The 25066-nt window shown below is 34.1% G+C and overlaps 1 protein-coding gene across 4 annotated transcripts in view; it reads left to right on the forward strand.

The window, feature by feature from the left end:
- Positions 1-25066, forward strand: part of LOC150106293 (hexosaminidase D-like) — a 176766-nt gene that overhangs the window by 117614 nt on the left and 34086 nt on the right. Inside the window, exon 1 of one of the 4 annotated variants that reach the window (XM_090392315.1) lies at positions 1368-1423. The exons of the other annotated variants lie outside the window; for them this stretch is intronic. The gene's annotated coding sequence lies outside the window, so the exon portion shown is untranslated. Of the gene's footprint in view, positions 1-1367; positions 1424-25066 lie in introns of those variants that run through there. 4 annotated transcript variants of the gene reach the window in all.

Raw genomic sequence — 25066 nt, forward strand, 5'->3', positions numbered from 1 at the left:
CACCAATCATATGCACGTGTCTTCATAGCTGCTCTCTCGTGTAAAACAAAATTTAACTTGTACGTATTGTAACAATTAAAAAAAAAAGCTGAATAATTTATAAGCGTATAAAAGGATATCACCTGTAAATCATTGACGTGCCAGCAAAATTCTTGGACGTGCCACCTCTGGCGCGCATGCCATAGGTTCGCCATCTATGCACTAGGTGAAGCTGTTTTCTCTCTCTCTCTCTCTCTCTCTCTTCGGGAGGGGAGGAGGAAGAAGTTCGAGGTCGTGTTTTGGGGTCGGCGTGTATGTGTAATAGGCAAATCTGTTTATTTTGCTTTTTTTAAAATAAAATTTTAAAATTAAAGCTATTAAATTTAATATGGATAAGTTTTGGTTAAAACGAACAACAACAACAAAAAAAAAAAAAAAAAAAAAAAAAAACGGGGAATAGCGAATCAGTGGAGAAAGCAGCAAATTTAACATTTTTCACTTTTTTTATTTTCTTTTATAAACTGATGGGTATCACCAGGATACTTACCCAGCAGTGAAGCATGATTTTCTATTGGCTTATCTAAATATCATTCCCGAAGTGGAAGTGAAATGGATTCTTCCATATACTATAGAACTCTATAGTAATTTTCGACATACTTCATAGAACTCCAGGGGTTCTATGAAAATCCGTTGATAAACCGAGGACGATGATTTTGCGAATACTACATGTATACTTACTTCCTCCCATAATACATATAATGTGCTATATAAGTATATATTAAGGATAAGTATATATGGAGCATTTGCAAAATAATCGTCTTCCGTTTATTAACAGATCTTGTTTCGCAAAATGATATACTGGATACGTAAAATTTATAAAAAAATTTGTTTATGTGCAGTAACAGCACCCAAGATTTGGCGTCGCACACTTTCGGTAGTACACTGACTTAATAGTAATAACGCTCCTCTCTTTCAAAGCTAAATGCTGTATTATTATTGTTGTTATTATTGCATTGGTATCGCCAAGTAATCCAGAACTCAACTTTGCACTAATGTAATGTTTATATTTCTTATATAAAATAAAACTGATCAATCCCTAAAATCTACGGAAAATTTCCCTGTTTCTGTTACGCATATGATGTCGTCATATGAACAATTATGAAATAAGGAAGAATAGAAAGGTAGCTCGAAATTTTCCTCGAGGCATGTAGTTGTACAAGGTTATCCACTCACCTGTAAATATCTTTATCTCATTGCAAACAGAAGAATAGTACGTTCGACCTATGGAATCGAGATCAATTAAGCTAAATAATGTATATGAAGTTTAATCTCTGCCGGTAACCTGACTTGATCCGTTAGAAGGTGTGTCTTAGTCAAAAGATCGAGGTGAGACGTGCCATTTTTTTGATAGCTTGGGTATTTCAATATCGCCGTGGTCCAATAGGTATTTTTTACTGTGAATATTACTCTTATTTCATAACTAATTTTATTCACTTATATTAATTATTTATTATGAACATTTTGAACAGAGCACAATTACCTAAATTATGATTGATAGTTTTGCATCTAGTTATTAACTTTGTGCATTGCTTATTTTATAAAACAGTAGATGGCGGTACGCAAAAAGAGTGTTAGTATCACCTTCGAAGGAAACAGTTGTGCGAACAATTTATGCTAGTTTATGGGTTAGCGCATAGTCTAGTTTCTTGGAGGGAATTTCACAACGTTGCGTATCTGGTTCTCGTCACGCAGTTTTATGTATATATTTTTATATGCCTCAGTCCTACTTCGCGTAAATAAAAAGGATCATAAGTTAAGGAGCCGTTTGGCTTTTCATCTTAGTTAAAAAGGATCATAATTGAGGACAAGTATTTAAGCAGAAAGCTATGTTACGTACGATAAATATGAGAAGAGCAAAGATAAAGCGAAATTTTTAACTGATCTGAGTTGTAATGGCATTATGATTGCTTATAGATAAATATATTTTTACAAGTATTCATAGCAATTAATATCTAGATAGATAATCAGCATGTGTAAGAAGTAGTTCCAAAACATTTCGTTCTGAAATGTTTTCCAACAGAAGTAATTTACGGTCTACTCCCCCCCCCACCCACTTCAAACAACAACCAGTGGTCATATTTTACTGCACATGGTCAGCTATTACTGTCCTCACCCTCACATGCAGACTATCATCCAAGACCGATATTGCTCTTTTGAAATGTTCATTCACGATTAGACTTTTTTTTTATTTTGAAATTATCTCCTCATTTTAATATTTCATGAGTATCAGTCCTAGAGTCGCCTTAATGGAGATGTATAACATGTACCTTAACTTTGTCTTCCATCCCCCTATTCGTATGCCGCGTCTTATCAGATATTTACATAGATTGTAAACTATTGCAACGTTTACGTTGAACAAATATTCAACGTAAACGTTGAAATTTTATGGAACTCCTGTATTCCCTAAAATTCATATATGTAAGTGTCCCATTTCTTTGCTGGATGTATATACATGTCCAGCAAACCTGGATAATATTCTGTCCACCTGTGGAAAGAACATGGATAAGAAGTGCAGTTTGACCGTCATGGCCATTAGAAGGGACAATAATCCTTCACGCTGAAAAGAACACTTAACTAGATTACCTGGTGTTGGATTCTGAATATATAGAGATTGGAGTAATTATTATTTGTATTCGGGAATCACAGTGCGATAATAGCAAGTCGGCAAGTCACTCAAGCAGCTAATAAAGTCTACTAGTCGAGAGACGGTTAGCTAATAAATTGTAGAATAACAATTATAGCTACGGAAGACAGCTGAGTGACTACTAAATAGACTAGCGATATTTGAGTTGAGATTCAATTTCAGGGCCGACCTTTCAAGAACATACAGAACCTTGAAGCAAAGCACAGAGTTATTAGCGAATAGTAGAGGCTTTAAAGTTGAAATTTACCGTTAGCTGTGCTTAGAAATATATTGCCTAAAGAATTAAATGAATGCAGTAAGAATGAACAGCTGTGCATATAAAACCTCAAGTTAAGGAATTATTGTGTATTGCCTTAATTCATAGTGATCAGTAGTATTTCGTGCAAGAACGTTTGTTTATGTGTATAGTGACCGACGATTAATTCAGTTATTGCTTAAAAGAATTATTTTAATGAGTGCCGTATACTACTGTTTAAGTGTTTACAGTTATAAAATGTGTTTACGTATAAGTAGATGAAGAAAAAAGATTATCGGTAAGATTATTCCAACCGTTAATATTCCTATACAGAGACGTGTGAGAGTTTCATCCTAGAATTTCCTTATACTAACAGTAACTATTGAGGAAGTTAGCTAAAGTGTAAATTTAAAAGTGTTTGTTTGTGAAGAGGTATTACTGCAATTTTTGTTGTATTTGGAACTTAAGGAACTGTGAGAAGACTGTATTATAGAGATAACAGATTTACCATTGTATGAGTTGAATGATTGAAATTATCTGAGGAGTTAAAATGTTTGTGATATCTTAATTACTGATTTGATCTTAAGTGTATAATTTATGATTCTAAAATTAAATGTTTGTTTTTGTTAATCAAAAGTTGTATTTTGCCTGAATCTCTTTTACTGCACCATTCATAAAATATTCGAACCAAAGCGGGTAAATTAAGTAAGTTAAATATATTCGGCCAGTATATATATTAATAACATTTTAAGGAGAAATAGTTGAGGGTTTATTTATCTTCAATTCTTGAACTAATTCAGATATAAAGTGGCGCAGTCTATAAATATAAATTTTCTCTATATTTGTATTAGAAATCAACTAGCAACTATTTTTTTGGTTAAGAACATTGTAATAACTAAATGTCGGATCCAAAGTATAGATTGACAAGAAGCAGGATCCAACACTGTCATACATAGTAGCTATATTCAGTTGCCTACAGCAAGAAACGCAGTTGCTTGCCGTTTGCTCGGTAACTGGAATCTAAGTTATATCAGACTTAAATACCTATGAGTTATATTCATTTTTTGCTACTTGTTTTTATCGTATAATTATAGTTTTTAATGCCAGCGCAAAAGAAGAAATCCTTTCATACTTTCTTCACTTCTCACTTTGGAAGATCAATGTCACTATCAATTTTTTTGCTAATTATTTTAATCGCCAATACATTTTAAAATTCTCCCAGAACTTGATTGAAGATAATTTTTTTTGTCAAACAATTATTTTATATAATCAAAAAAATCCGAATCGCAAAATGAATACAGCCTCTGTGTTCCAAATTAAGTTTTCTTTTTTTTATTCATAATCTTAGTTCGAAGGTTAGTTCACAGATTGCGCGAAGGTTCGCACTTTTATATTTTGCTTTATAGAGAATCATATGTAAATCTTGAATCATATCATGTAATGCATAATTTTTATAAACGTAATCTGTAGGTTTTTGCATTTCAACTTTCTTGGTTTCCCACCCTAATCACTCACTACAAATCGAAATAAACGGCAGTCATGAAGTCAACTGCTATGTACATATTTTCGGCTAATTTTGATATTATGCGGCAGTTTTGAAGTAGCGATATTTTCCCTACAGTTTATCTTTCGAAACATGTGTAGGTGCATGCGTCAAAATGAAATTTTATTTCCAAAATTTTCATAACAGAATTAATTTGCCTAATGGCCAACTCCTCCCCCCCTCCCAAAATTATCACCACACACACACACAATACTGCTAGATAACATACGTGCACTTTATTTTTGTTTGAATTCGTTATTTTTCCAAAGTAATTGTACCAGAGAACTTTTAATATTCCGATACCGAAATTAAATTGTGATTATTATAAATTAGTAAATTTTGTATATTTTTTCATTTATATTATTTCCTGATAAGAATAAATAATTAAATTATGTAATATTGGGGAAATTAATGTTTAAAAAACAGTTTCATCCTACAAAGGCAAAATCAGAATAAAATGTTTTGAACATCTGTAAAGCAATCAGAGAGGTGAAAAATATAATAATAAAATAAAATAAATTTCTGTGTGTATTCGGCTATTGTTAGGGACTTTTTAGTGCGCCTACTGGACGTGTTCGTTTCTTACTTTCTCAATAATTTTCGTTAGCTTACGAACTGTTACTCGAGCAGAAAGGAATAGGTGTATAAAAACATAAAATGATTATGTAATACATATGCGTCTTTTCTTTTAAATAATTCAAATTTTTTTTTCAAGATAATTGTATCAAATTACATATTTTTCTATAATAAAAATGAAACTGATCACTTTAAATTAAGAAATCATTTTGGTATAACTGTTGTATCAGTCTGTAAAAGATATGTCAGTATTTCTGTGATAGAATGTCTGTAATCAACAATGGAAAACGAAACAAGACATACTTGATGTATTCTGCACTACAGCTAGGCAATTTAGTGTGATTTCTAGGGAAACTTTCTCTCTTATCTTTCTCAACAGCAGTGAGAGTAATCTAAGTTTAGCTTTTCCTCCAGCTAAGAGGATTATTATGGAGTATTTCGAAGACGTAATAATATTTAGAATTAAAAAAAAAATAAATAAATAACAAAAAGAACACTTAATATTTAGAATTTAAAAAATAAATAAATAACAAAAATAACACTACTGAAATTTCAGCAGACCGCTGAACAACTGATTTCAGATTGCAAAGAAGTAGTACAGAATTAGAAGCTTCGACGGCATAACAATATTATTGCTTTGTTTTATTTTATTTATTTATTTTATTTGTTTTTCAAAACGGTAAACTGAAGTAACAGATTTTGTATACTGTCTGAAAGCTTTCAAACCAGTAGATATTTAAAGTAGTTACGTAATTGAGTTCCAGGAGAGGAGAAGAGAGGTAGATGTAGTAGAAAATCTTCAAAATGACATAAATTTAGGATATTCTTCATGTTATATTTTCAGCATATCTACAGTGGTTACACTGGATATTATAGTAATGCGTATCCTAAAAAAAAAAAAAAAAAAAAAAATATATATATATATATATATATATATATATATATATATATTATTCTTAAAATTGAAATGTTACGATCCATATAACGGTATTTTGTAAGGAAGGAAAGCAAAATGTCATATTTATTTCAATAAATGTTATTTAAAAAATATAAATATTTGACACGATATTTTAAATGAAACAAACATTTGAAAATTCGCGAAAAAAAAATTCTTCTACAGGGTGTCCCAAAATTCATGCAAGATTTAAATTTAGCGCCATTTGTGCGGTAAAGTGTTGCCGACGAGAAAAAAAAAAAAAAGACCGCGTGACAGCTGACAGTTAAGGGTTATTAAAAATGGAGCGCTACACGAAAGAACAACGCATTTTCATTGTTGAGCAATATTTTAAAAATAATGAAGGTTTGGCAGCTACAGTTCGCAATTTCGTGCAAAATATGGTCGGAATAGTGATTTAACTTCATCAACTGTGAAAAGATTTATTAAAAAATTCAAGGAAACTGGATCAATTAGTGATCTTATACACTCTGGCTGTCGTTCAACAGAAAACATCGAAGCTATTCGTGAGAGTGTTGCTGAGAGTCCAGGAACATCAATTCGGCACCGTGGTCTTGAATTGGGCATTTCGAGAAGCTCTCTACAGCGTATTCCCACGAAAGATTTGCATCTTTATGCTTACAAAGTTCAATTGCCTCAAGAACTGAAGCTTGTTGACCACACACAGCGAAGAGAGTTCGTTGAATGGATTATGGAACAACAACAAGTGGATGCTTATTTTTCGAACAAAATCATCTTCAGCGATGAGGCTCATTTTCATCATGATGGCTTCGTTAATCGACAAAATTGTCGCATTTGGGGTTCAGAAAATCCACGAGTGATTGTTGAGAAACAAATGCATCCACAACGTGTCACTATTTGCGGATTTTGGGCTGGAGGCATCATCGGAAAATGCGGCTGGTAAGGCAATAACAGTTAATGGTGCTCGCTATCGCGACATGATAATCCAGTTTTTTGTGCCTAAATTGCAAGATATGGATGTGGACGACATGTGGTTTCAACAAAACGGTGCCACATGCCATACAGCCCGAGAAACAATTCAATTACTGCATGAGTCATTTCCTGGTCGTGTAATTTCCCGTTTTGGTGATCAGAATTGGCTGTCCAGATCATGTGACTTAACGCCGTTGGATTTTTTTTTTCTTTGGGGTTTTTTGAAGTCTAAGGTTTATGCCAACAAGCCCACGACCACCTATGCCTTGAAGGAGGAAATTGAGCGCTGTATCAACGAAATTCAGCCACATTTATGCAAAACGGTCATGGAAAATTTCGACAAAAGAGTGAGTATGTGCCAGCAAAGCCGTGGAGGCCATTTACCCGATATGCTATTCCATGCATAACCCTATACAGTATACTTTATGAATCAATAAGAAATTACAATTTTTAATTAAAAACCTGTGTTTTCTATCAAAATTACTTCTTGCGTGAATTTTGGGACACCCTGTATATTCTCAGTAAAGTTTTCACTTTACTGAGAATATACAGGGTGTCCTGTATATTCTCAGTAAAGTGTATTTCTGTATATTCTCAGAAAGAACATAAAATTATCTTGTTCTGTGACACTAATTTTAAGAATAAAAGGCAGAAAATTTACTATTACTAAATAGATTCATTGCAAAGGCTGATCTCTGGTCATTTCAGGATTGATTATTTTCGCACATGTGAAATTCGTTTTTATTTTTGAGAAAAGACACCATAATTGTGCAGGAAAGAAAAAAAAAATCAAATATCGTAGGACAGTAAAGGAAATTCCAAGTAACACAGTACACGTAAAGTCAAAGGTTGTTCCACCACAGTTAATCCGTTAACGGCTCTAAAATCGCCGTTCAGGGATTAACGGCGAAGGGGGTAATTGCTTGATAAAAAATAGAATGCGGATGAAGTTTTGATCCATTAAAATTGAATTGGCAACTATGCCGAGGAATCTTGTCCGGAAGCAGCGCAGTATTTTTGTTTTATTCAAAACGTATTCTTATTCGGCTATGAAACAATATGGGATGTAATATCCCTTAACTTAAATAATTTCACGTCGCCGAATTGAAGCCTTTGGCTCTTCATCTTCATATAATTAGTAATTTATTAAGACACTTTCTTGGCAATTCTTATAGTAGGGTATGTAAGTTCTGTTCGCTACAAAATTGGTATTAACTAGGTCTACCTACTCACTGATGAGACCTCAATAAAGGTTGAAACCGATCTGGGTATTGACCCTCTCTCATAATGTAGAAGAGTAATACAGCTCATAGGAGCTGGGTTTCACATTATGAGTAAATATCAAGAACAGTGATCTGAGCTTGCTCCACCCTTGCTATGAGTTGTCTCAGTGTTGCACTACCAAATGGGTTATATGTGTTGCACTATCCAGGTATTTGCTTACGCTTGGACTCGCCGAACTTTATATAGTTTCTATATTCGGCTATGAAACAATATGGGATGTAATATCCCTTAACTTAAATAGTATATACTGTAATTACTTTTCGTGATGGAGCATACTCCTCAAACATTTAGAAAAAAAAAAAAAATCTTTAACAGTTAAAAGATCAAGTGAAACGAGGTGGTCCGCAAGACCTGACACTGTATTGCTTTGAAACCGTGGATATAAACAAATTAAAGAGGCATTACTTGAAGTATCCATTTCTCCTTATGAAAAACCTATTTCTAAATTAGAGCCCATCATTTTGACAATTCAGAAACAGCAATTTTAACAGTTGTGTGGGAAAAATTTTACAACGTATAAATGCTACCAGTAAATCTCTACAAGATCCCGATATGGATTTATTGTTAGTAATAATTTGTTACAGTCTTTAGTTGGTTTTATTTACGATATAAGGAATTTAAAGGAAGAAGAGAATTTATTAACAGATGAGACAAAATTTAAAGATGAAAAGGAAACAGTGAAAAAACGGAAAAAAAATGTCTCACGAAATTTCACAATCTAACGATGAGATTACTCGTATATTACATGGGAAAGAAAATTTCATTGTTAATACTTTTAATGTCTTTGCGATAAGCTAATTTTGGAAATTAATGAAAGCGCAAAAAGCTATTTAGACAGATATGTTTGCCATTTTTTTGAAGAAAGATATAGCTCAAAAATACTAGTATTAACAAAAGTTTACAATCTTATGGGCTGATATTGATTCAGCATAATTTATTGGTAAAGTTAAGCAAAGGAAGAAAATTTTTCAATTAAAATATGTACAAATTTATACTCAGATGTGAACTGTAGACTAAAATACAGAAATATTATTGCAAAGAAAATGAAAGAGTTTGAGAACAGGAATCAAACCATGGAGATTCAGTGGCAAACTCTGAAGGAAACATTGATTGATTCTGCCAGAGAGGCACGTGGTGAGGTTGTATGCAAGGATAAAAAAAATCAGAACTCCCTGGTGGACACAGGAAGTTAAAGAGGCAGTGAAGGAAAAGAAGAAAGCATATCAAAAGTTCCTGGCAAATAAGTCAGCTTTTATTCTTACAGAATACAGAGACAAATGTAAGAAAGCTAAACAGTGTGTAAAACTAGCTAAACAAAAGTCATGGGAGGACTTTGGCAAGAATATAGAAAATAAATATCAAGAAGGTGGCAAAATATTCTGGAGGTTGTTGAAGAAGCTTAGTAATGGAGGAAAGAGTGCTGTAAAAGGAATTAGAGATGATAAAGGTGAAATGAAAACAGGAGAAAAAGATATCCCTGAAGTATGGAGTAATTACTTTGAAAAACTGCTAAATGAAACAAGCAGTGATGACAGCACAGTGATAAAAAAACACTGACCAGGCATGCAGTCAGGAATACATATCCATACTTGAAGTAGAAAAAGCCATCAAAGGCTTGAAATGTGGAAAGGCAGCAGGAGTAGATGATATTCGACCAGAAATGCTGAAGAATGGTGGTATAAGAGTCTTACAGTGGCTGCACTGCATAGTTCAGAAAGCCTGGACAGAGGGACGAATTCCTAATGATTGGAGTAGAGCTCTCATAGTACCCATATATAAAAAGGGAAATAAAACTGAATGTGAGAATTACAGAGGTATTTCCCTACTGAGTGTTCCTGGCAAGATCTATGCAAGTATACTTGAGAAACGGTTGAGAAGAATTGTGGAAGAAAAGCTTGGTGAAGAACAAGCTGGATTCAGGCCAAATAGAGGCTGTCAGGATCAGATCTTCACTTTACGACAAATAGTCGAGAAAGCATGGGAATATAACAAAGATCTGTATTTAAGTTTTGCCGATTTGGAAAAGGCATATGACAAGGTGCCAAGAGAGAAGCTATTCAATACGCTGCAGTTATATGGTGTCAATGGGGCATTATATCAAGCAATACTTAGTCTTTATTTGAGTTGTGAGTCAGCAGTTAGAATTGAAGGAAGTACAGGAAGATGGTTTAATGTTAAATCTGGTGTGAGACAAGGATGTACATTATCCCCTCTGTTATTCATTATCTATATGGATCACATTATGAAGGAATGTGGTATTAAACCTGATATCAAAATTGGAGATGTTAATGTCAGCTCTTTGCTTTATGCAGATGATGTTATACTTCTAAATAAATCCGCTACAAGTCTGCAAGATTCTCTGACTAAATTGAATAGCTGTTGTAATAGATATGGTATGAAGGTCAGCAATAAAAAGACAAAGACAATGAAAATAGGCAGAATCATTGAAAATGTCAACTGTGTTGTGAATGGAGAACCTGTGGAACAAGTAAAACATTTCAGCTACTTAGGCACAATTTTTACTGACGATGGTAAACTAAATATAGAAATAGACAACAGAATCAGCAAAGCTGGTATGGTGGGAAGTCAATTGAATAAATTCATATGGAATAAGAAAGAAATTAGTCGGAACACTAAATTAGCTGTATACAAGCCAGTGTTCAAACCAATTTTAACTTATGGATCTGAGAGCTGGGTCAGAAGTAAAACACTTGACCAAAGACTAGAGACCGCAGATATGAGAGTCCTGAGAAAGATTAGAGGCGTGAACAGATGGCATCAATGGCAATATGATATTAAAAATGAGGATATTAGGAAAGAACTTGACATTGTCAGCATCCAGGAATGCGTTAGCAGAGCTAATCTCAGATGGTATGGTCACTTAAATAGAATGGGAGAGGAAAGATTAGCAAAACAAGTGTTCTCTGCCAGGTTGGCAGGAAAACGACCCAGAGGAAGACCAAGATATAGGTGGATTGATACGGTACAAAGTGCCTTAGACGATAGAAATATAAGATCTGATAATGTTGGAGTTTTGACAAGTAACAGACTGATTTGGAGGAAAATTGTAGATAGGAAGTTAGTAATGATGTAATTTTTCATGTACTGTCATATCCTGTACACCCCTTGAAGGTACATTGCAGGAATTTGATGATGATGATGACAAATTTATAAACGATGGATTAAAGTCTACTTTTCCGAACGTAGAAACAATTTTAAAAATATTTTTGAGGATGCCCCTTTCAAATGCAAGTGCTGAATGCTCATTTTCTGTGTTGAAACGAATAATTTAAGAAGCAACTTGCACCAAAATAAAACAAGTGACCTGCCGTTATTATGCATTGAATCAGGTGTAATAGACCCGATTAATTATATCATTTTAGATATATTCGCTAAAATGAAAGCCAGAAAAAAAAACTTTTAGTAAATATAATTTTTTCTTTTTTAATTTGAATTTGAACTGATATATATTATTTATTTCTTTAGTTTATTAAAATGAGTTATTATGGAAATGGCGACTTTTATTTTCAATAAACTAAAAAAAGAAAGAAAGAAAGCGTATGAATTTGATTAACTGAAATAGACTTGTTCTTTTGGGGCTTCAGTATGATGTTGCACTTAGGGTCTCAAAAAGTATAAATGCAGCCCTGTGTGCAAAATAGCATGAAACATGCTCGTTACTGAATCCAAGAACTTCATGGGGTTTGCACACTTAAAAAATTAATAAAATAAATCCGCTAATGCATTTTATTCCTCAAAGGGAGTAGGTGAGACCATTTAACCCTAACCTTTTTTGGGAACTGGAGGAAAGGAAGCTAATCTTCCCACTTACTTAGTCATAGGCCAGCCATCATAATTGGCTATAAGTGATTTTAATTGGCATTTGGGGAAGATATTGCGACTGACAAATGCCACCATCTTGTGGCTGCTCCCAAATACTATTTACGAAGGTGGGTCTGAAAAATTCTCGATCTCGACGATAGATGGCAACACTGTCGGCAAGAGAATTTTTTTTCTAAGTTGGTACATCTGTCATGAGCATCCATGTGAAATTGCAAGTCATTCTATCAAGTAGTTTGTTTTATTCAGCTGTCTGAAGCAAAAGTGTTGTCTGTATCCCTCAAAATCGATAAAATTGAGTATTGTGCGGTTATAAAATTCTTTGTAAAAGAAGGTTTAACGCCAAAAGAAATCCATTTGAAGTTCATAGAAGTTTATGGGCTTCTTCTCCTTCATTTTTCGACAATTAAGAAACGGGCTACCGATTATAAACGTGGTAGTACCAGCCTTGAAGATGATCCACGTGAAGGACGTCCAAAATGTGTAACAACACCAGAAATCATTGATCGGTGCACGATATGGTATTGGATGACCGGCGAGTCAAAGTGTGTGAAATTGCTGAGACTATAGACATTTCAAAAGAATGCGTAGGATATATTTTGCATGAAGAATTACAAATGAAAAAAGCTTTGCGCAAGAAGGGTGCCGTGCTTGCTCACAGCAGATCAAACACTCACTTGCATGAAAATCTCTGAACAGTGCTTGAAGCGTTTTAACAAGAATAAAACTGATTTTGTGTGTCGATTAATCACTATGGATGAGACTTCGATTCACCATTACACACCAGAATCCAAACAGCAGTCAAAACAGTGGACAGAAGCCGGTCGTTCAGCGCCAAAGAAGACAAAGTCGGTTCCATCAGCAGAAAAGGTCATGGCATCAGTGTTTTGGGATGCTAAAGGCATTTTGTTTATTAATTATCTTGAAAAGGGTAAAACAATAACTGGGGAATATTATTACGATGTTTTAACCAGACTAGACGAAAAAATTCTTGAGAAAAGACCTGGTTTGCAGGAAAAAAAAATCTTTTATCAGAACAATGCACCTGTCCACAAAGATGTTTTCGCAATAGGAAAATTAAGGGATCTGCACTATGAATTGTTGGAACATCCACCTAATTCCCCAGATTTGACTTCCTCTAACTTCTGTCTTTTCCCAAAACTAAAACTCTTCCTCGCTGGTCAGCGTTTTTCTTCGAATCAGGAGGTGATTGCAGCTGTAGAGGGATATTTGGCAGATGTTACTGAGAACCACTACAGCGACGGGATAATGGTGCTGGAATAAATGGATTAGTCTTAAGGGAGATTATGTTGAAAAATAAAAATAATTTTGAAATTATAAATTTGTGTTTTGATTGTTAGGTCGAGAACTTTTACCACCCTCGTAGCTTAAGGAAGGGTTTTAATGACCGGAGAAATGTAACACAAACCTTATGTGATCACGAGCGTTCTACTAAGCAATATGTGAGCGATGTGCACATATCGCATAAGAAAATGAAGTTCTGTGAATAGTCGAATTGATTCTGAATTGATGAAAAAAAAAAAAATCTGAAGGAAAATTATTGGAGAGAGGTTTTAAAAAGAATAATAGCTACCATTAAGTTACTGAGTAAACTAGGGCTAGCATTTAGAGGCAATGTTTTTTCGTTGTTAGGTCGAGAACTTTTCAGACCACCCTCGTAGCTTAACACTTTCATTGCCAAGCTGAAAATTGGAATTTTGTGTGGTGGCCAAATTTTTTTTATTTTTTTTTATTTAGTTAACGACGTCCACGCGATAACGTGTGATCGGCCGTTTGGTGAGAACTCGCATCGCATGATCGCGCGATATCGTTCATTGCCAAGCTGAAAATTGGAATTGCGTGGGGTGGCCAACTTTTTTTTATTTTTTTTATTTAGTTAACGATGTCCACGCGATAACGCGTGATCGGCCGTTTGGTGTGAGCTCGCATCGCGTGATTGGCAATGAACGTGTTAAGGAAGGGTTTTAATGACCGGAGAAATGTAACACAAACCTTATGTGATCACGAGCGTTCTACTGAGCGATGTGCACATATCCCATGAGAAAATGAAGTTCTATGAATAGTCGAATTGATGAAAAAAAAAAAAAAAAAAATCTGAAGGAAAATTATTGGAGAGAGGTTTTAAAAAGAATAACAGCTACCATTAAGTTACGAGTAAACTAGGGCTAGCATTTAGAGGCAATATAAATGATATTTTTTTCTGATTCTTGCGGAAATTATTTATCATGTTTACATTATTTAAATAATTTTGATGGTTTTTTAAAACGACACATGAAAATGTACGGCAACTGTGGTTCTGGCAGATAAAATTATCTTTCCCACACTTGTGATGAATTCATAGCGTTAATAGTTAATATCAGAAATTAAGGAAGCCGCTTATTTTGCAATAATTTTCGATTCAATGCCAGACGTTGCCCATAATAACCAACGAGCTATTATATTTAGGTACGTTCCCGCAAATTCTGACATTAGAGAAACATTTATCGGGTTCATTAGTATTACACAACATAATTCCGTATATTTAGAAGAGGTAATATTAAGGAAAAAAAAATTAGAATTATCTTTGGAGATAAAAATGTGCAGAGGGTAAATCTATGATAACGCTCCCAATATGAAAGGTGTCTATACAGGTTTATAAGCTAGGCTGAAAAAACATAGTCCCTCTGCACATTATATACCATTCTGTAGTCATTCCTTAAATTTAATTGGCAACTGTGTCGCGGAATCTTGTCCGGAAGCAGTGCAGTGTTTTTGTTTTATTCAAAATATATATACCGGTAATGACTTTTCATCTTCAACAAGAAGTAGGATATACTCCTTAAACATTTAGAAAAAAAAATCTAGCAGTTAAAAGACTAAGCGAAACGAGGTGGTGTGCAAGAGCTGACGCTATATTGGCTTTGAAACGTTGGATATAAACAAATTAAAGAGGCATTACTTGAACTATCCATTTCTCCTCATGAAAACCTATTTCTAAATTTGAGAGCTCATTATTGGCTGAACATTTTGACAAGTCAGAAACAGCAATTTTAATAGTTTTGTGGGACAAAATTTTACGATGAATAAATGCTATTAATAAATCTCTTCAAGATCCCGATATGGATTTGTTGTTAGCTCATAATTTGTTTATCTTTAGTTGGTTTTATTTTAGATATAAGAAGTAGTTTTGCTATTTTAAATGAAGAAGCGAATTTATTAACAGATGAGACAAAATTTAAAGATGAGAAGGAAATAGTGAAAAAAACGAAGAAGAATGTGTGACGAAATTTCACAATCTAACGAAAGAAAATTTCATTGTTAATACTTTCAGTGTCATTTGCAATAAGCTAATTTGGGAAATTAATGGAAGTGCAAAAAGCTATTTAGACATATCAGATATGTTTGGCACAATTTTGAAGAAAGATATAGATCAAGATAAATTTTTACAAACTTATGGGACTGATATTGATGAAGTTAAGCAATTTTTAATGATGATAAAAGAAGAAAATTCTTGAATTAAAATATGTACAAATTTATAAACGATGGGTTAATGTATACTTTTCCGAACGTAGAAACAATTTGAAAAATATTTTTATTTTTCAAAAATTTTTATTTAACGAGAAGTGACCTGTCGTTATTATGCATTGAATCAGATGTAATAGACTCGATTAATTATGATGACATTATAGATATATTTGCTAAAAACAAAACCGGAAAAAAAAACTTTTCGTTAATTTTTTAAATTTAAATTTGAACTGATTTATTTTTATACTGTTTTTAAATGCAAATATACGTATACCAATATTGGGTTATTTTTATTTTATTAAAATGAGTTATTATGGAAATGTCGACTTTAATTTTCAATAAACTAAAAAAAAATGCGTATGAATTTGATTAACTAAAATCGATTTGTTATTTTGAGGCCTCATAATGATGTTGCACCTAGCTCCCCCCCCCCCCCCAAGTATAAATACGGCCCTGCGTGTTGCCCATATTGTGGATCCTGCAAGGTATTGCTCTATCTGGTTTAGTTAATCAGCAAACGGAATATTTTTTCTATATCACTTCTCATATCAGTAACATGCAAGTTAAATAGCAGTGGATGGCCTCTGCATAATGCTCTGTGGCACACCACACGCCTTCTGGTGTGGATTCTACTCCATAAACTACTCTTATCTATCAATAGCTTCATATCCAAAATCCATTTGCTGTAATTTGTGTAATAGAATTCTATGCGATATCCTGTGAAATGCCTTTTTCAAAATCCAGCAGTATCATCGTATAGCCATTCATCATGTCCAACGAACTTGGTAATTCCACGTATACCCCTTCTTCCCTGATACGTGTTTAGCTTCCCAGATCATGCTTGCATTAACACCCAATTGTCGGCAATGTAGCCTTAGTTCTAAACAATTCGTTTGATGTAGTCACTATATCTGGCACTCTCAGTGCTCTAGTGCCCTCCATTACATGCTACCTCATAATTATTCCTCAGTAGTTGCAAAATCAATTTCCTTGCATCCGTAGACCTTTTCTTCTTCCAATCTATGTTTCTATTATTTAGTTTCTCATAATAATTACTCAGCCTCCACTACTTGAGCTTATTTGCTGATGCATACTATCAGCTTAATTCCATCAGCATTTATCATTATTTGCATTCCTCATCCGATTTTGTTCTGTTGGCCTTCCTCTACTTTACACTAGATGGACCTGAATGCACTGCCTTCCACCTCTCCGACCTGCCAGACACACAGACATCTTTGTTGGCTGCAGTTTATTTACTATCATCAGTAACATCCCCCTCCATCCTGCTCATAATCCTCTAAAGTAATACTGTCCGACCATAGATCCGAGAGCCTAGTCTGGCACTCTGCTAAGAAGAGTCAATTCATGCTGAAGGGGAAAACAAGTAAAAGATGTACGAATTGGTCACCAACACGCGACATCATGTGCTTTATACGTAAAATTTTCCAACTGTTATGCAAGCAAAATAGTTACCACTTTAAAAACTACAATGTTCATAAAAGAAAAGTTAATTTTCCGATTTGTAATAGTAAACAACTCATCCCACACGACGGATTGATTACCCTATTATGGGAATGGATTCTCCTTTTTTTGACATGCGCAGAAGTGTCGAAGGGTCAGTAGTATGGGTGGCTCTTCTGACAAGATCAAGATAAGATAAGGAATCGTGACGTGATTGGTTGATGACGTCATTGTGTGTGACGTCATGAGATTCGAATGTTAGGAATTTCCCTGTGGGCATATGTGTCAATGACTTCAGTTGTGTTTTGGTCCGCGTATGGCATTATGGGTGATGGTAGAGATAAGGATTCATGTGATTGGTGGGACACTTCTGACAAGATCAAGATAAGATAAGGAATTGTGACGTGAATGTTTGTTGTTGTCAGATGAATATCAGTGACGTCATTTGTTAGTTGTAAATAAGTGACGTTATTGTTTTGAATGGTAATGGGAGATATATTAGTGTATAAGGAATCATGTTGTGATTGGCGGGACACTTCTGACCAGATCAAGATAAGATAAGGAATCGTGACGTGAATGTTTGTTGTTATTGATTTTGGAATTTCGCTGCCCCCCCCTTCTGTCAGAAACATCACGTGGTGTTTTTGGTTTTATTGCCTTGTGGGTGATATTTAGGGATACGAAGGAATCGTGACGTTATGTGTTTGGAAATTCACAGTTTCGAGGGTTTTCGGAATAATTTAATTATATGCTATGTCACTCAAACATACAGTTTTTTTTTCTTTTTTCTTTTATACATGGTTGTACTAATTTCCAATACATTTTGAGGTATTTCTTTACTGTTAAAGGGTGGGAATTCTTAGAGTGTGTCGTGATGGCGGGTGTGATTAGTTTTCTGAATAATTTAATTGTAATGGTGTCCTTAATCACACACACACACACACACACACACACGCACACACATTAGACATGAAAAGTCACTAATGTATCCATGTTGATACTCCAATATGTACCCTATGATTATTCTTATAAAAAAAAACTATTCAGTGTTAGAATTACGCTTACCGAAACATACGAGTATAGATTATTGAAATTACAATTAGCAATTGTTATGTTTAAGTTAAAAAAAAAAATTAACTTACATTTCTTTCCAGAATGAGAACATCTTGGTACTATGCTTCTCTGAATAATTTAATTAAATGGTGCTGTCTCTACAGTATTTTTAAATAAATAATTAAAATAAACGGACAGTTAAATGGATTACAAACCCTTTTGTATGTATTCTAGAAATTCTAATGATAATTTAAAATTACTTACAGCTTTCCAGAATGGCTCTTCTAAATACAAATATTCCAAAAAAAAAAAAATATTCCAAAATAGTTGAATTTTATATCCACACCACAACACAAACACAAAACCACAAAGAACGAAATTTCTGTAAATACTGCAACCTGAAATAGATGAGTAGTTCGTCCTTTAGATTATAGACCGTAGATGCTACGTTATCGTCATGTGCAATATCCCCAGCAAGCGGTTTTCTTCAAAGGGTCTTTCATGAAGATGACGAGTCATATCCGTAAATTGCGGTATTATTCAAAAGGTAGCATTTTCTCAACTTTGAATATTTCTCAAATACTTACATATGACTAAGTGTTTTAGCCTTGACATGTTTACGATGACACATATCCTAAAATTATTCATTCTTCATTACCGTCGGTATTTATTGGTGTAGTAAATTAATGCTTACATTGAATTTTTTAAAACTAATATTGACTATTAATTTTACCTGCGATTCCTTGTGCTCTTAAGCTCTTTCTGCAACTGAATTTATTTTAATTTATTTTATTTTTTTCTTTCTTTAGCATTAGTAATTTTAAGTAACGGATATTTGCGAGAAACAAGGTTTTTGAACTTGCCCTTGCGTTTTTTTTTTAGAAATTTCTTTTACCACCACAACAAATAAATAGTTATTTCTTATTATTTCAAATGAATATTAGCTCTGTAATATATACTTTGTTAATTTCTATGTTACCTTTTATTTGACTGTAATATTATTAACAAATGGCTCTGTAAAATAGTCAAATTCTTACAGTATTGTAACTTTTCAGGTGAAATCTTACCCGATTATTCCTTTTGCTTCCAAGATTTGAATATTTCAAATGAATATTAGCTCTGTAATATATATATACTTTGCTAAGTTCTATGTTACCTTTTATTTGACTGTAATATTATTAACAAATGGGTCTGTAAAATAAAATAGCCAAATTCTTACAGTATTATAACTTTTCAGGGTGAAATCTTTTACACTAAAATTCTGGCTATTAATTTAATACCCGATTATTCCTATTGCTTCCAAGAGTTGACAGTTTCTTGAAATATTTGAGGGCTTGCATGAACAAATAAGACTTTTAATTCAGTGAGTCAAAAAAATAAAATAAAATAAAATAAAATGTTATCGTCTTTCTTAAATTTGTATAATACATCAACAACACCCAATTTGTTCATTTAAATTTACACATTTTATTTGAATGAAATATTATATACAAATTGTATTTACAGAATCTAACAATACAGAAAATAAATAAATAAATTGAAAAATACATCAAAAGTTCTTCCCATGCTTGTGGAATTGCCATCATATGGTTTTTGACAATCTGACTCTCATCTGAAAGTTAATTTTTCATTTGGTAGTCGTTGGGAATTTATTACTGTAGTAAAATTAAGGGGGTGTATATTTATTTCCTTGAATTCAATATATATACTTCTGAGAATTATTAAAAGCACAGAATCTTTCGTTATGTTTCCAAAAGCATTTAAAAGTACACGTTATGTTTTCACATTTTGGGCATCCAATTTCATTTAAATCAAGAACAGGCCTCCCTATTAACTTCGTTAATGTTTTTGATTTTTCTCTTCCTTTGGCAAGTAATATATGATATTTGCATGTTGATTCTATCATCCAATTTCTTAGTTTGCCCAAAGATAGTGAACCGATTTCCCACTTCAGCTGATGGTTATATTTTATTAACCAAGAATTCTGTTTTTTTAACTCTTTCAGGTAATTCTTTCCAACTACAAGGTGATTTTGTCAATGCATATCTTACACTAATTCCATCAGAAATACAAATTTCTTTAGGAAATAAATTTGAACTCTTATTCAAAAGAAATTGGCAGTCAATTATCCCAATGATAACTGAAAATTCGTATTTTTCACCCACTGTCGATTTTTCATAATCGTTTTCCTTCATTCTTCTTCTTAGATTACTTCATATGGCACCACAAATAAATAGTTATTTATTATTATTATTATTATTTCACTGATTATTAGCTCTGATCGTATACTTTATGGTAACTTTCGTTTACAAAATTCTAAACAATTAGAACTTTTCACAAAGAAACTTTCAAAGAATTTGTGGCTCACCCATTATTTTTACATTACCAAACACAAAACAGCAGCTGCAGTGGATGAACGATTACCTTAAGTCCAAAGTCACTCGACTATGGTATTTTCTTATAGTACTATTTACACTTACCATGCCCTACCCTGACCATTCCTTCAAAAATGAACCTTTTGCGCAGATGACTCAACGACATGTTTTCGCATGCTATTGGATATACCGTTGGTGTGTTTTTATCTTACTTTGTGTAGGGAAAGATAAAATTTGTATATGTGTTATCTGGAGAGTACAAACATTTTTTCTATACCAAACTGTAAAGAAGAGTTAAAGTCACGTTTTGGGTTAATTGGGTGCTTCTCTCTCTCTCTCTCTCTGTAAAATAACCAAATTCTAACAGTTCACATTTTCGATTATGTGAACGAATTGTTTTCAGAAAACTCAAATAATGTCAATAGGCAGCATTAGACAATTTATCATTAGGCAAATATCCGTTACCTAAAATTACTAATGCTAAAGAAAGAAAAAAATAAAATAAATTCAGTTACAGAAAGAGGTTAAGAGCACAAGGAATCGAAAGGTAAAATTAATAGTCAATATTAGTTTTAAAAATTCAATGTAAGCATTAATTTACTACACCAATAAATACCAATGGTAACGAAGAATGAATAATTTTAGGATATGTGTCATCGCAAACATGTCAAGGCTAAAACACTTAGTCATATGTAAGTATTTGAGAAATATCCAAAGTTGAGAAAATGCTACCTTTTGAATAATACCGCAATTTACGGATGTGACTCATGTCATCTTCATGAAAGACCCTTTGAAGAAAACCGCTTGCTGGGGAATATTGCACATGACGATAATGTAGCATCTACGGTCTATAATCTAAAGGAAGAACTACTCATCTATTTCAGGTTGCAGTATTTACAGAAATTTCGTTCTTTGTGGTTTTGTGTTTGTGTTGTGGTGTGGATATAAAATTCAACTATTTTGGAATATTTTTTTTTTTTTTGAATATTTGTATTTAGAAGAGCCATTCTGGAAAGCTGTAAGTAATTTTAAATTATCATTAGAATTTCTAGAATACATACAAAAGGTTTTGTAATCCATTTAACTGTCCGTTTATTTTAATTATTTATTTAAAAATACCGTACAGACAGCACCATTTAATTAAATTATTCAGAAAAGCATAGTACCAAGATGTTCTCATTCTGGAAAGAAATGTAAGTTAATTTTTTTTTTTTAACTTAAACATAACAATTGCCAATTGTAATTTCAATAATCTATGCTCGTATGTTTCGGTAAGCGTAATTCTAACACTGAATAGTTTTTTTTTAATAAGAATAATTATAGGGTACATATTAGAGTATCAACATGGATACATTAGCGACTTTTCATGTCTAGTGTGTGTGTGTGTGTGTGTGTGTGTGTGTGTGTGTGTGTGTGTGTGTGTGTGTGTGTGTGTGATTAAGGACACCATTGTAATTAAATTATTCAGAAAACTAATCACACCTGCCATCACGACATACTCTAAGAATTCCCACTCTTTAACAGTAAAGAAATACCCCAAAATGTATTGGAAATTAGTACAACCATCTATAGAAGAAAAAAAAAACTATGTTTGAGTGACATAGCATATAATTAAATTATTCAGAAAACCTCGAAACTGTGAATTTCCACACATAATGTCACGATTCTTATCTCTAAATATCACCCACAAGGCAATAAACAAACCAAAAACGCCACGTGATGTTTCTGACAGAAGGGGGGGGGGAAGCGAAATTCCAAAATCAATAACAACAAACATTCACATCACGATTCCTTATCTTATCTTGATCTTGATCTGGTCAGAAGTGTCCTGCCAATCACAATACGATTCCTTAATACACTAATATATCCCCCATTACCATTCAAAACAATAACGTCACTTATTTACAACTAACAAATGACGTCACTGATATTCATCTGACAACAACAAACATTCACGTCACGATTCCTTACCTTATCTTGATCTTGATCTTGTCAGAAGTGTCCCACCAATCACGACACGATTCCTTATCCACTAATATCCTTTCCATTCAAAACAAAATTAAGCAGGTTTGAGCGCGGTTAGTAGTTAGAAGGGATCAGTCGTTCGATGGTATTGGCACATTCTCCCTCGATGAGTCTTTGGACTCCCTGGTGCTACATACTACTACTACTACTACTACTAATAATAATGCATTGGAGCCTCCTAGTCCTATCAATCAATATAAAGTGTTAGAGTGGTTGTTATCATTCCATTTACTCGAGGAACTAAATTCAGCATTTTCTGTTTATTCTCACGCTCATTAGCCTCACTGATGGCAGCGCGCAAACAACGGCACTTCTGTCATTCTTAAGGTCTAGTTTCCCTGATTTCGTACTTCCACTTTCACTCCAGCATCATTTCAAATTTCTTAAAAACAGATCTATTCAAGTGCAAACCATCAATCTTATATACGTTTTTTCATCCATCGAACTCACTTCACATATCTACAACCTAAACATTATTCCTCTTGTACAATCTGTGTATTGACTTTTGCAATCGCGCCCATCCTTAATTATCATGCCATAACAACAACGGACTAACTACTTTTACTCTCTAGCTCTTCGCTTTTGCTACATGCAGAACTTTCATGTCTTTCCATCATATCATACTTGTCACCTTTCATTTCCAATTGCCAAAATGGGAAGTTCTCACTTTACCTTTCTGCAGTCTGAATAACATATTTGATCCGCACAATTGGGATGCACATGGTTTTGTCATGCATTCCTCTAATCAAAGCAACTCCATAAAGAAAAAAATTCTCACTCTACTCTCCCTAATTTTCCTGCTTATTAAGCCATTAATTTCTCTTTATTAGTTTTTCTTTTTCTTCACAGCAGTACCACTCACCAGACATTTCCAAAATTTTTCAAGTTCATGTTTCGTCTTATAAAAGACAGCATAAGTGCGCTGTCTCTGTCACTTTACAAGTAACTTAATTATCCATATCATCCATGTCTTAATGCTCTGTTCAGCACCCTCACATTGCTTCACATCTCCATGTCTTTACTTCATCTATATTTCCGTTACACTCACACGTTATTGGCACTTTGTTTCCTTGCTTTCCATTGCACGTTCTTTCCCTTGAATTTTTATCCCATCCTGTCCATTTTTATCACTTCCACTTTTCTTCTTGTATCTCTCCATTCGCTGTCTCGAACTCATGTATCATGCCTTTTACCTCCTTTCTGATCCATTCTAAATAGAATCAGAAACAAGAATGTCGCAAGACAAACTTGAGGGCGTTATCTTTAAATGCAAATTGTGAGAAGAAATATCCTGATACGAAGACTCATTTCAATTTTCAATTTTTCTTTCTCTTCATGGGATGAAGCTCAGAAACAGAAAGTAATGTCATGCCATCCCTCATAGGATTTTAGATCGACAACAAAAGTTTGAATTAGTACTATCAATACTGTATGGAACGACTGACCAATGCGGATTTCTTCCAAAAGCATTTGAGAGAGAGAGAGAGAGAGAGAGATGGTCTTGTTAAAATGAAAATCCGAGAAAGGGTTCTTGATGGAAGACTAAGGAAGGAGGTAGAGATTGCAAGGAGCAATTTGGCTTCATTCCTGGTTGATCGGCCACAGATGCTATCTTTGGGGTACGACAGATGATGAAAGTTTCGAGAGAAGCAACGGGAGCTACATCTGGTATTTTTTGATCTGGAGAAAGTGTATGATAGAGTGCCAAGGCAAGAAGTCTGGAGGTGTCTGAGGGAGAAGAAAGTACCGGATAAATATATCAGGTTGGTGCAGGAGATGTACAGAAATGTGAAGACAAGTGTTTGAACCTGCCTGGGAGTGACAGAGAGTTTTCCAGTGGCTTGCATCGAGGGTCTGCATTAAGTCCGTTCCTATTTAATATTGTGATGGAGATGGTGACGGAGGAAGTGAGAGAAGACGCGCCTTGGACTATGTTGTATGCAGATGACATCGTGCCGTGTGCAGAATCAAGAGAAGAAGTGGCAGCTAAACTGGAAAGTACTGGAAGAGAGAGGTATGAGACTGAGCTGAAGTAAGACCAAGTATATGGGTTGCAAAGTGGATGGCAGCAAGGAGACAGATCTGGAAGGAAAGGTTATCAGGAAGGCCACCGACTTTAGATACTTAGGTTCAACAATGAAAGAGGATGGTGAGGCTGAGAAGGAAGTGGGATGCAGAATGGAGGAACTGGAGAGAGATTGCTGGAGTGCTATGTGATAAGAGGGTGCCAATCAATCTAAAAGGCAAAATTTACAGGACAGTAGTGAGACCAACTATGATGTATACTTTGGAAACTGTGGCCTTGAGGAAAAATAACATCAGCAGAATGAAGGTAGTGGAGATGAGAATGCTTAGGTGGATGTGCGGTGTGACCAGAAAGGATCATCTGAGAAATGACTATGTAAGGGGAACGGTGAAGTTACGAACTTAGGAGCAAAGATACAGGAGGCAAGGTTGAGATGGTTTGGTCATGTGATGAGGAAGGAGGAAGAGTATGTGGGAAGAAAGGTCATGCAGATGGATGTGCAGGGGAAGAGGAAGCACGGATGGCCAAAGAAGAGATGGAGGGAGATGGTGG

Source organism: Typopeltis vanoorti, chromosome 5 (assembly GCF_054136105.1).
Source record: "Typopeltis vanoorti isolate ZY-2024b chromosome 5, IOZ_Tvanoo_1.0, whole genome shotgun sequence".
Classification (NCBI taxonomy): Eukaryota; Metazoa; Arthropoda; class Arachnida; order Uropygi; family Thelyphonidae; genus Typopeltis; species Typopeltis vanoorti.